The sequence below is a fragment of the Mauremys mutica genome, chromosome 2, assembly GCF_020497125.1.
Source record: "Mauremys mutica isolate MM-2020 ecotype Southern chromosome 2, ASM2049712v1, whole genome shotgun sequence".
In the NCBI taxonomy this organism is placed as follows: Eukaryota; Metazoa; Chordata; order Testudines; family Geoemydidae; genus Mauremys; species Mauremys mutica.
The window spans coordinates 226,618,472-226,630,947 of record NC_059073.1 but is presented as its reverse complement, the minus strand read 5'-3'; the positions used below and the strand labels follow the sequence as shown (position 1 = coordinate 226,630,947).

Genomic DNA, 12,476 nt, shown 5'->3' with positions numbered 1-12,476 from the left:
TTCTCCTATAACACAAAATGAGTCACTTCCTTTAAAATTAAATATAAACGTATATAATTATACCAACGTGGCCCTTCTCAGGGCCATATAATTACATTGTTTTAAAACACAGAACTACCCACTGAAGTCCAATGGGAGTTCTTCAAATGTTAAGCACAAGATAGACCTGTATCTGTGTACAAGAAGTCACAAATGTCTCTTCTTAACATTAAAACAGTTATGTGTAAAACAAAGAAATTGTATTACATTGTAACAGTGTTATTGCGAGAGCTCCGGAAGCTGTGATCTAATGTGTTCTGTAGTTGTTCATTAGGTCAAAAGAAACAAAGCCTGAATTGAGATGAGGACTTTAAATAGCCCTATTTTGTTAGTCACTAGCCAAATGACCTTTTATTCTCATTTAAAAAAATGTCTGGTGAAACCACTGCTGAGGATGAAAAGCACTGCAAGAGCCAATAACTGGAGGGCTTCAAGCTGCGAAGTTCAGGAACTTTTAAGAATTAGAGAATCATTAAAGAACTGGCGATACCACTGAAAGCAAATGAAATTACTATCTATCATGCTCTCTATTTTTAATCTGACTTCAGTGTGAAGCTGAGAAGTCTGATATGGGCTACATTACTTCAAATTGTTGCAAAGGAGCTATTCATTACGGGCTGCACTATGCCATTTAGGCACATATCAGGGTGAAATGGAGCTGCAATCCCTCCCTGGTGGAGCACAGGCTGTACACTCACTTCTACACCCTCTGTGAGGCGTAGCTTACTCCCCCGTCCTGTGCAGCTAGCCAGCTCTGACCTTAGGAAAATCTAGTCCAGGATGAGGAGCACCACCACAAATAAAAGACAAAGCATCCCTCAAACACTCCTTTGTTTCACACTGTTCCGTAGGTTCAAATCCCGCCAGCCTTGACTAGCCCTTTATCTTTCTAAACTGGATAAACTGAGTGACATTCAGCTTAACAGGTGAGAGCTCTTCAGTGAAAACTAGAGGTTCTAGCTCCTTTGTGTGGATATTAATTGCAAGGCACTTTTAACTGTTAAGAGAATGGATTTACTTTAATGTACTTGGCCAACAATTTCCACTCTCCAGCCCCTGTTTGTGCAGGATAATATACATACCATTCGATTTCTGTTTCTCATGGGTGCTACATGTAAAATGCATTGGATGAAAAAACATTAATTCTGGCCAAAGTTTTCAAACGTAGGTAGCTAAATTTAGGCCCTCAAATCCATCTGACAGCACCTAAAGATCACCCACTCTTCAAAGCTTGTGAGCAGCCACAGTTCCTATTAATTGTATTGCACAAACCTTGGTCCTGCCTCAGCGCAGGGTACTAGACTAGAGCACCTCTCAAGGTCCCTTCCAACCCTACATTCTATGATTCTATGAAAAATAGGCCAATTATTTAGGTGCTTAACTTTATGCATCTACCTTTACAAGTTTTGGCCTACATCTGATTTTGCTAGTATGAACAACACTCACTTTCAGGCTATGTTAATTTGCAATAGCCAGGTATTGTAACTATGAATTTTCTTAAAGCCACAACACATTGCTGATCAGGATAGATCCTCTTTAAGTATCAATGGCAGGTAATACAGTAAAGAATAGACAAGGACACAATTCAACAAGTAATGCAACATAATATAGTAATAAGGCAGATTTTAATTAGGTATTCTACAAGGGTGAACATGTTGCAGCACTCCAGCAATTTTAATTCCGGCTGGTTCCCTTTTTACCCCCCTTATTTAAATGTATTTTTCAAGAATAAACAATTGTTTCCACCTATTGATCCCGAAGTTATGAAGCCAACTGCAGCAGTAGTTTAATCAAAAATGGAAACTGCATCAGCACTAATATGTGAGATGCATATCCCATAAAGAAGCCAGCAATATACCAAGGGAGAGAGAATTGCTAATTTTTGTAGTGAAAACAGAATAAAAGAGCCAATATGTCATTATTCATCAAGTATGTTATCTCATCATTCCCAGAAAGTAGAGCAGTCACTGTATGACTATAGATATCATGGTACAACATAAGATACATCCTGAGCAGAAAATGGTGCAGTGAGGAGAGGAAGTATAAGCAGTTGTTTCTGCTTGTGAATTGTCTGCCTGTGTCAAAAATAGCCAATAGGAGGTCCCCATTCCCTTCCCCTTTAAAAAAAAAAAGTCACTTTTTGGCTGAGATGAACCAAAGTTTCAGCCCTAAAGGAAAATCCTTTGGAAGGTTATAAGCAGAAGAAAAGAAGGCCGGAGTTATACAGTTTGGAAAGAAAAGATTAATTACTCTATCCTGTTCCCTGCTAAGCACGCGCTGACAAGAAACAATACTGTAATGTTTTCCCCAAGTTCTCTTATAAAAACTCTTTCCTTGAATTTCATCCCCTTGGGTGAGATTCATTGCTAAGCATAGGGCCAATACAAAACCTATATACCACTTAAGTGCCTGAGGGACTTAGCAGGACACAAGTGATACACTGCTTTAGTACTGTAAATGGGTGAATTTTGCCCTCTCTGGTTTGTTTGCATCTTTCCAAGGCTGAGCAGCAACAAACTTATTAGTTCCCTCATGTCATTGTCATGATTTATGACCACAGTTCCATTTTATTAAAGCAGCACTAGAGCAGGTCATGGAACAATTGTATTATCAGGAAGTTTGATTACCCTCAACATTTCATGATTTCTATGTGCACTCCAGAAGCCACTAAGACAATTTCACTTCTTACAGAAAGGGGAATTTGAATCAGATTGAGACGTTTTCATTATGTGAGTAAATTCTATCAAACTGAACATGCACCATGCTAATTCTTCTCACCTTCCCCAGTAACAGTCCCATGTGAGCCAGCTATAATTACGTAGGTAAACTATTAAACTACATGGCCACAAATCTTAACATTGTGTTTATCTCACCATTTCTAGAAAGATTTTGCAATCCTCATGTCACAGTTCAGAGCAACTGCACCTGTATTCTCCCTCTGCGATCCCTCAAGGGCACCCACTCTACGCTTCTGTTTCCTTGGCCATCATCACATCCCTCTCCCTCATGATCTGGCCTTTTCCAGGCTTCACAGATCCCTGCCTACACTGTGATATTCTCAGCAAGCCAGACTGCCTCAACAGGCCAGAGTAGTTGCCTTGCTTTCTCCCTGAGGGCTATACACAGCTGTAATTGCCAGCAGTTACAAGTCACCACACAGCTCTCTCTAAGTGAGCACATTTATTCTTAAGGTGAAAGCATTACAGAGCAAACAGATTGAAGATGATAAAAGAACCAACATGCATGCTAATAAGATTACCAGAGATCACCTCCAACAAGGGATCTGGTAAGAGTCAATCCTTCAACCCCCTCAAAAGGGGGTTTTCTGTGGTTACAAATTCATAACCACCTTTGCTTAGAACTTGCATAGTTAGTCTTTCCTTTATGGGTCTTTGATTTGATTGGGCCTTTATTTCTTTGAACCTTTGATCTTGAGGTTCCAGGAACAGGTCACAGCTTCTCAAGGTGTAGCTTCAAAAGGCTGGCTTTTTGTAGAACTGGAAGTGGGGAATTTGCATTCATCTCCCCCTAGAGATTCCCCAGGCAAACCACTTGACACTGTTTGTCCCAGGAGTCCATCCTTGTCTGGCACATTGTTCAGTACAGTCCTTTGAAGTTCATAACACTTCCCAAAGTTTGCATCACATGTCCGCCCTTGAGAGGTTACATATAATCCCAGCCCACAATCATGCATAATCTTTGCATTTAATACAATGGACTCCAAAGATACTTCACTTTAATTCAATAAGGCTTGTCAAGGATATTTCAGGAAGTTGTCATATCTGTCACACCTCATACATGTTTAGTACCTTGCTACTTGAAAAGTGGCATTGAAATCAATGGGACAACTGCCGTAGTTTGGTAGTAAACATGAGTTAAGAGTCTTGTTAATCTATAGTCTATTGTAACTTTTTACAATCAATGGTAAAGACAGACATGGCATAGAATGTGTCTCACAGACACAGGTCCCAAAGTTTCATCCACTACAGGCACCAAAGTCCCAGTGATTTTATGGAAGATTTGTATACAGTGCTTTTGCCAGCCACAAAATGTGCTTTGATGCCACAAAATGTCTTCTGATTCAAACCTGGTGTCATCGCTGACAACTGGTAACACACATTGAAATGGACACGCTAAGTCAATTAAAACATTTAATATCAGGGCTACAGAATTTCAACAAAATGCATCCCCCATTGAGATTGCCTTTTTGGATCACCTGCTTAAAGTTTCAATACCACCAATGCATCAGACCCCTCTACGAAAATGTTCCTATTCCAATTCAGACTATGTTATCCCCTTTGCAATTATATTGTAAAAGAAAAGTGTCACGAAAGCCATTCAATGAATTTATATTCAAATTTTATTCTTAAGGGACTGCTAGTATATGTGGCTATGGTTATGGCAATAAAGATAGATATTTATTTTAAATCAGGATATTATGTAGCCTCCATTCTCTGGACCTGAATAATATACTTCCAAACCACCTTCTTTTTATGGCATAACTGTTTTCCTCCTTCACAAATCTCCACAAAGCATCAGTCACTCGCCAGAGATATAAAGAGCCAAATTCTGCCCTTTGATGCATACATTCTGCCCTCATTTGCTTCAGTGGTATCAGTGGGTCAGTTCATGGCTCCACTTGGAAACCCATGATATCAAAGGGCAAATATCAGCTGTGAAGTATTTAACTCATTACTAAAGTAAAATTATGTGCAGCTAAAAAATCATATACAGCAGCTACTTCCCTAGGCAATGAAGTAGATAAAAAGAAAGCAGCTAATTTTGCCTTTGCAATTGGGAGCATTAAACTGTGAAACGATTATCTGGCATCACTAGCTGTTACCTTGTGCTCCAATTGTTTTACTCTACCTTTTAAGTCATAAACCAAGACTGTAAATTCTTTGACACAGGGGCCATCTTATTACATGTGGTAGGCACTGCACATACCTGTAGCCCTGATCCTTATTAGGGGCCGTTAGGCACTACCACAATACAAAAATCCAACAACTTCAGAATGAGTGATTTTACATCCCAAGAGCAACTGCACTTGATGCTACCAGTAATTTATTTCTTGTCTCACTTTAGAGCTGGTTCTTTCACTTCAAATGATAGCATAAAGTGCTAATTCCAAACATCTGTAACATTTGCCTTTTAATTTTTGTTCCCTTTCTTATTCAAAGTAAATTGATAGAAAAATCTTCAATTTAAATCAAGCCAAATATGCTTCTTAATTTACTCCATTCAAATCTTCCGTAATCTGCTCCCAAGACTGACTTAGCTCCTTATGTTTTGCAAGCATAAATATTCTCTTACCTAATTATCCTCTAATGGTCTGAAAATGAGAGCTGTTTGCACATAATCATGCAATGGAATGGGGCAGAGCAGAAGCACCATTTTTTTTTTATCAAATGCTTTTTTTCTTAGCAACTAGAACTCTCAATAGAAACTCATTCAAAAGTGGCATTTTGGCTGCTCCCAGCCAGGATGACACTTTATATCAAAATGTGGTTTTGAAAGCAGCACATTACTGAATATACACAAGCCCAGAAATATGCAGTGACCACGGTGGCTTTTATAAAAACTGGTTCTATTCCAATTTGGCCATAATATGCAACAGTCAAGGCTTTCTACCGAGTCAGATCCTGACATCCTTTACTCCAGTGAACTTCCAATGACTTTAGTGGGAGTTTGCATTATGAAAACTGAGAGCCCACTCCACCAGAAGTCCACTGGCATCAATGGACTCCTTACATACAAGTCAGTAGCATGTAAGGGTTTGTAGCATGGCCCCAAGTGAGAACTTCAGGACTGTGCCCATTCAGAGGGAAAGCAATATCGCCGAGCAATCTAGTTTCAAAGTTACAGTTGTGTAAGATGTACTCCTGTTATCAATAGTCACAGAACAGGTCACTTTTTATTAAATTATCAGCAAAGAATAACATTGAAAAAATAGCATTTATAGTACAGCTTGTTATCTTGTGTGTTTCTAGTCCGCAGCACCCTCCCACTGCTTGTCCAAGGGGGTGGTTTTGGTATCTTATGCAACTCTTTAGATACGTACATTGTCAAGTTATACAGAGCACGGGAGAGTAATGTGGTCAAGGAATTCTACTTACCACCAGCTTGACAATGGTGCTCAAGGCTACGTCCTCCTTCTTCCCTGGCGTATGATACAGATTTTGCAATCTGCAAGACACATGAAATACAGCAGGCTCATAAATTTGCCTGTCAGAGATACAAAAAGGCTATGGTGGGCACTGTAAATATCAGATCTCATTGCCTCCTTCCCAGTAAAGTAAGAAGGTGCTAGGAATAATTAGCAGCACTGTGGGGTTGGCATTTCCTCATAAAGCACTCCCCACTGTAGTGTTTTCTCCAAAGGGTTCTGTACCATTGTCATTAAGTACTCAGATAGCGTACCTCCTTTTCTCCTTGCCGCCTCTTATTGGGGCTGGATATCTAGCATTATGACTGTATACATAGTTTGGCATTATCTAGGAGCGGAGCTCACCATACTCAGTAATGACTGCCTTACCTACCCCAGTCTGGCTCTTTAGTGCACTGAGTAAATGTAGTTCTTACTGCTTCTCTTTCCCTCTCGCTCGCTCTCTTTTTTTTTCTGCAAGAAGCTTATGTACAGTTTTGTATCTTCATTTGTCCTCTCCTTCTTTCTACATTGTTTTGGTTTTTGTTCTTTCAGTTAGTGTTTACATCTCTTTTCCTGCCCAGGCTCCATTTAAAATTCCCCAACTTTACCAGCTTTTTCATTGCGTACTATGCAGCAAAGAATCCTGTGGCACCTTATAGACTAACAGACGTTTTGCAGCATGAGCTTTCGTGGGTGAATACCCACTTCTTCAGATGCAAGTGTACTATGTAAGGCTAGATTGCCACCCCTTTGAAGAGAGAGGTACAGAGCTGCATGTTCCCAGGGTAAACTCACACAATCCCACCTTCCCGCTCTTCAATGCGCAGGAGGAATGCACAAGCTGCACCATCCTTTTGGTTTGCGCTCCCCAGCACTCCTTACTAGCAGAGCCCAGGGCCAGATAAGGGGCATAAACTCAACAAATACTTTTAGCTGCTCATAATGACTACCTCAGAATTTCAGCCTTCCTTTTACAAAAGTATGTTTCTAGTCCTCCTGGTTGAAAAGACAAGCTTGAAAATGTGAACTGAAGCAGCAATATTTGCCTGAGTCTGCAGATAGCCTGAAACAATAGCTCTGAGAATGGTTCATCTTACTGGAGTGTTAACTCAATTCGCTGCTCTACAGGCTCTCACCAACACCATTGAGCAGAGGACTTTGGGAGGAAAGGCCCTTGCTGCCACCATGGCTCCTGAGTCCTGTGCTTGGATGAATGAGGGTGAGTCCTCTGGAAAGCACCCAATCCATCTAAAGATAATGAGTGGTGGACTGGTGAGGAGGAAGCCCAGTATGCCCTCAGAGGAGACTCCAGCAGACTCCTTTTGCTTGGAGAACCCTGTCACTGCCACCCCAAGGAAGTGTAAGGCCATAACGTATGGCCCTGGTGTGATACAGGGCCAAAGGATGCCCTCCTGAGAGGATACATCTATAGCCCCTGATTGCTTTAGTTCAGCTTTCCCAGAACCTGTAAGAAAGGAGTTGGTTGTCTCAGACCATTTCCTAGCAGACAGGTTTGTTTCATAAAAAGCTATTACCACACTTGCACCCTCAGCAGAGAAGCCAAGGATGGAATGAGACCCTGAGGAACAGAACAGATATAAGGCACATCCACACAGCAGAATGCGGGACTTTTGCACTTCTATTCTTGCTGCAGATAAATAATTTCATTTTCTAGGCTGTCAGTCTAGCACCTTTCATCACCACTAATGATTCATTATTTCATCACATCATAAATCACTTCGCCACCCATAGAGTCTGATTACCTACATGTGACAGGCTAGGAAATAAGTTCCATAACATAATAATCATATTGTTTTAAAAACAAACGGATCCAGTAGCATGATAGAAAAAATATATATTGCCCCATTTAATATGTGTATCTAAGGCTTATCTTGATACAGCAATGTACTGGACTGGGCTCTGAGAGTAGTTACTCAGCTTCTTTCAGTGTTCATGCCCGTGCTGGACACTGCTAAGTCCTCCCTCCCAGATATTACTTTCCTATCAGGCATGTAAAAATATTTCTGAAGAGCACTGCTCCTCTTGCTTTGAAATGCACCACAGTGCTCCAAATGGCAAGTATTTTTGAAAGATGTCCCAGGGCAGAGATCCCATATGAGGCCTTTGCCAAACAACTTGGATACTGAGGAAAATTGTGAGTATTATTCAGGAAGCAACATTCCCAATGAAGTCTGTTGGCAACTGTGGTTGCCTCATTCCTTGATCTAGAATGTTTTAATGAAGTCATTCTATAACCCCTCACTCCCCCGTATGCTAACAAAGGAGAGATTTGAGGTTGAAAACACAGGCTTATGGAGACTTTGCATATCATCACTGACTTGAAGACAGGTGTCAGTGAGTGGACAGTAGAGAATCACTGGGCCCAGGAGTTTCCTTTCAGACATACATAGCCTAAACTCTAAAACAGAGGAGCCCAAACTGTAGCCTCTGGACCACTGTTGAGGCCATGGACAGCTGGTGTAATTGACCCCTGCTTGAGCCAAAAGCAGGGTTTGCAATGTGAACCCTCAGTGCTAGAAGCATGAGCCTCTACCACTTAAGCTAAAGGATGATGAGTTTGAGCCCAAACTTATTGTAATCAAACAGACTACCATTGACTTTAATGGGCTTTAGATCAGCCCCTAGCCTAGACCCTCCAGCTGGCAGCTCTAATAGACTCTGGGGTGTCTACACTGCAGCTGGGAGTGAGCCTCCCAGCTCAGGTACACAGACTGGCACTAGCAGAGCTTGAACTAGTGTGCTAAAATAGTTATGTGGACACTGCAGCTCAAGCACTCAAGTCTAGAGGGTTAGAAGGCCATCCTCAGAACAGGTCCATCCTGTGCACTGATGAGGCAGGAGTCCTGTGGAAAAATCAGTATGTGGTCATGTAATTAAAGACTGTAGCATAATGCATATGCACAGGACGGCCAAATTCAGGTTGCACAGGCAGCCTTAAATCTGGCATTTCCTAACTTGAGTGTTTGACTTCGCAACTTTAATAATGTTCCATTAAAGTATTTTTTTCTGCATGTAATATTTACATTGCGGCTTTTCTTAACTATGGATATTTTGAATGCAATACAAAAATACTCCCTATGCAAGTACAATGTAGTCAATCCATTTTTGAATCCAATGGTCTTTGAATTCATTGTAAATCTAGCTTTGCTTTGGCAGGTATTGGTTCGGTCCAGTCATTTGCAATTTCAAACACCAGCCCATTAATCTCAATAAAATGTCTTGGAGTAAGGGAGTAAGATTGCCTGAATAAAGCACAGCAGGCACTGCTGCTCTGTCTCTCGCATTGAATCTCTCAAAGGAATCGTGAACTGATTCACTTGGAACCGTTGTGCTCAGCCACTTCTACCTTTGCCTCTGCCTTCACAGAGGCTGTGCTTTTCTTGGCTGCTTTTACAATTTTCTCCTTCTAGGCAGGCTTAGAAGATGACAGACAAAAGACAGACTGCTTTAAATAATCAATTAAAAAATGTTTAGCCGACAGTACTTTAGTGAATGAAAGTCTCTCTTTGGTTTGTTTATCACTCTGCTAGCAGCCATAGTTACCCAAAGGGCAAGACATTCCTGACTAACCTAATTACCTTCTATGATGGATATGGGGAAAGTGGTGGACGTGATATACCTTGCCTTTAGCAAAGCTTTTGATACGGTCTCCCACAGTATTCTTGCCAGGAAGTTAAAGAATGGACTGGGCTGGATGAATGGACTATACAGTGGATAGAAAGTTGGCTAGATCATTGGGATCAAAAGGTAGTGATCAATGGCTCTATGTCTAGTTGGCAGCTGGTATCAATCAGAGTGCACTGGAAAGACTAAGTTCTATATTAACTCAAACCTCCTAGAAATCTCCCATAGATCATACAGACCTTAGGATTTTTGAGTGAGCTCTGGAGATCTTCCCCCTCTCAAGCAGCATTTCTGCAGGTAGCATATCCCCTCTGAGCCTGCTAATATCTTTAAGGAGCATAGGATGGTGGCTTGCCCCTCAGGAGAGTCGTTGAGGAAAGATACCTAGCCTAGCATTGTCTTTTGCTTCCCCAAGTCCCCAGACTGTCTTTTGGAGCAGAAAAGTGGCATAAGGAGGGAACAATTCTGCTCCCACACTGGTCACTGTCTTCCAAGTGTCAGTGGCACACATGCCCCATAATCCCTAGCAGTTTACCTAGGAAATGCCTACTGCTCCAGTTAAGAAATGGGGCTGCTTCTTTCCTTTCATGTGTTACTTGGAGGGGTTTCCTAGTTTACACTCCAGGGAATATGGGGCATCTGAATTAATTGCTCATTAGAACTTGTGGCTGGCACTGTTAATAAGCATGTTTTCATGCTCTGACTGCCTATTAGACCTCAATTAACTTGTTAGGATGCAGGAAACAGGGTGGAAAAGAGAACATAATCAGTGGCCCCAGGGAAGCAAGAGGGAGAGAACCAGTTACCACATGAAAGCGTAGGAGGCATCTGGACTCAGGAAAACTTCTGGGGGGGATGTATCTCTAGAGACACCTGACAGCAAGCGGCGTCATCGAGAGGCATCCCTGCCGAAATTCGGGGGTGACGCCTCTTGATGACATCACTTGTTGGCGACAAGCGTCATCATCGAGAGGCATCCCCGACGAAATGCCGCTGAAATTCGGCGGCATTTTGGTGGGTGCTCTCCTGGGGTCCAGGACGCGGGCGCATTAAGATGCCCCCGTGGGCGCCATTGCGCCCGCAGGCACCACGTTGGGGACCACTGCTTTAGAGAAACCATGTTGACTTTTGCCCAACAATTTATGTTCTTCTATGTGTCTGACAATTTTATTCTTTACTATTGTTTCAACTAATTTGCCCAGTACCGACATTAGACTTACCAGTCTGTAATTGTCGGGATCACCTCTAGAGCCCTTTTTAAATATTGGTGTTACATTAGCTATCTTCCAGTCATTGGGTACAGAAGCTGATTTAAAGGACAGGTTACAAACCATAGTTAATAGTTCTGCAGTTTCACATTTGAGTTCTTTCAGAACTCTTGGGTGAATGCCATCTGGTCCCGGAGACTTGTTACTGTTAAGTTTATCAATTAATTCTAAAACCTCCTCTAGTGACACCTCAGTCTCTGACAATTCCTCAGATTTGTCACCTACAAAGGACAGCTCAGGTTTGGGAATCTCCCTAACATCCTAAGCCATGAAGACTGAAGCAAAGAATTCATTTAAATTTCTCTGCAATTACTTTATTGTCTAAGTGCTCCTTTTGTATCTTGATCGTCCAGGGGAGATAAGGCAACCGACTGCAACACCAAGATTGGCCCGCGCCCAACTCACACAAGGAGGGTTCATGGTGGTAACAAGAAATATCGTGCTCTGCAGCTGGACTTTGGCAACTTCTCTTGTGTATCTAAGTGCTGCATCTGCAAGATCAGATTCACTGAGGTGGTCTACAATGCTTGCAACAATGAGCTGGCGTAGCCTGCATCATTCTCACTGAGAGAACCCTGTACCGACAATGGCTTGAAACCCACTACACCTTGATCGTCAGATGCAAGAAGAGCACTACACTGACTCCTGAGGAGGAGGAAATCTTAAATAAGAAGCATTCAAAGAAGACCCAGAAGAAATATGATGAGTGGAAGAATGCCAAGATCAGCGGCAACCTGGAGAAGCAATTCCAGCAGGGAAAGCTACTTGCTTGCATCATCTCCAGAGCTGCACAGTGTGGCTGAGCAGATGGCTCTATTCTGGAAGGCAAGGAACTGGAAATCTACCTGAGGAAGATCAAGGCCAGGAAAGGCAAATAAATGTACTATACACAACTACAAGAATGAATACAAAACCTAGAGTCTTGTTAAAAACAGAATAAGGATTGGGGATATCTGAAGACGTTTAAGTTAAACTGGGGGTCACTGGGCTTTAGGAAAAAATGGGGACAGCAGAGGTACTGGGAAGGGCCACGTGACAGAGCCACTGATTTCGGGGCTCTTTCCTGCCCTGAGTTTAGAGCAAGAATAGAACCCAAATCTATCCAAATTTTAGGTGGACTCTAGATTCTGGGATTTTCACAGAGTTCCACCATGCAGGTAGTCCTCTCCAGGTTGGGACTGACAGACATGGACAAAGGAGCAGAGGGAAGCTTACACTGCCATTATATGCTTTCCCCTGTTCTGTGGATAACTACAGGTCGCCTGCCTCCAGAGCTGCCATTCTACCATCTTTCACAACCACTAGAGTCACTAAAAAATTTAAAAAGCAAAGAAAAAAATACCCAGTGGAGTGGCTAAGCTATATATAGCCAGGGG

General features: G+C 42.0%; 1 pseudogene; it reads left to right on the top strand.

Annotated features, from left to right (window-relative positions):
* Window positions 1-3,278: 3,278 nt before the first annotated feature.
* On the top strand, window positions 3,279-11,978 carry LOC123363262 (annotated as a pseudogene).
* Window positions 11,979-12,476: the final 498 nt, after the last annotated feature.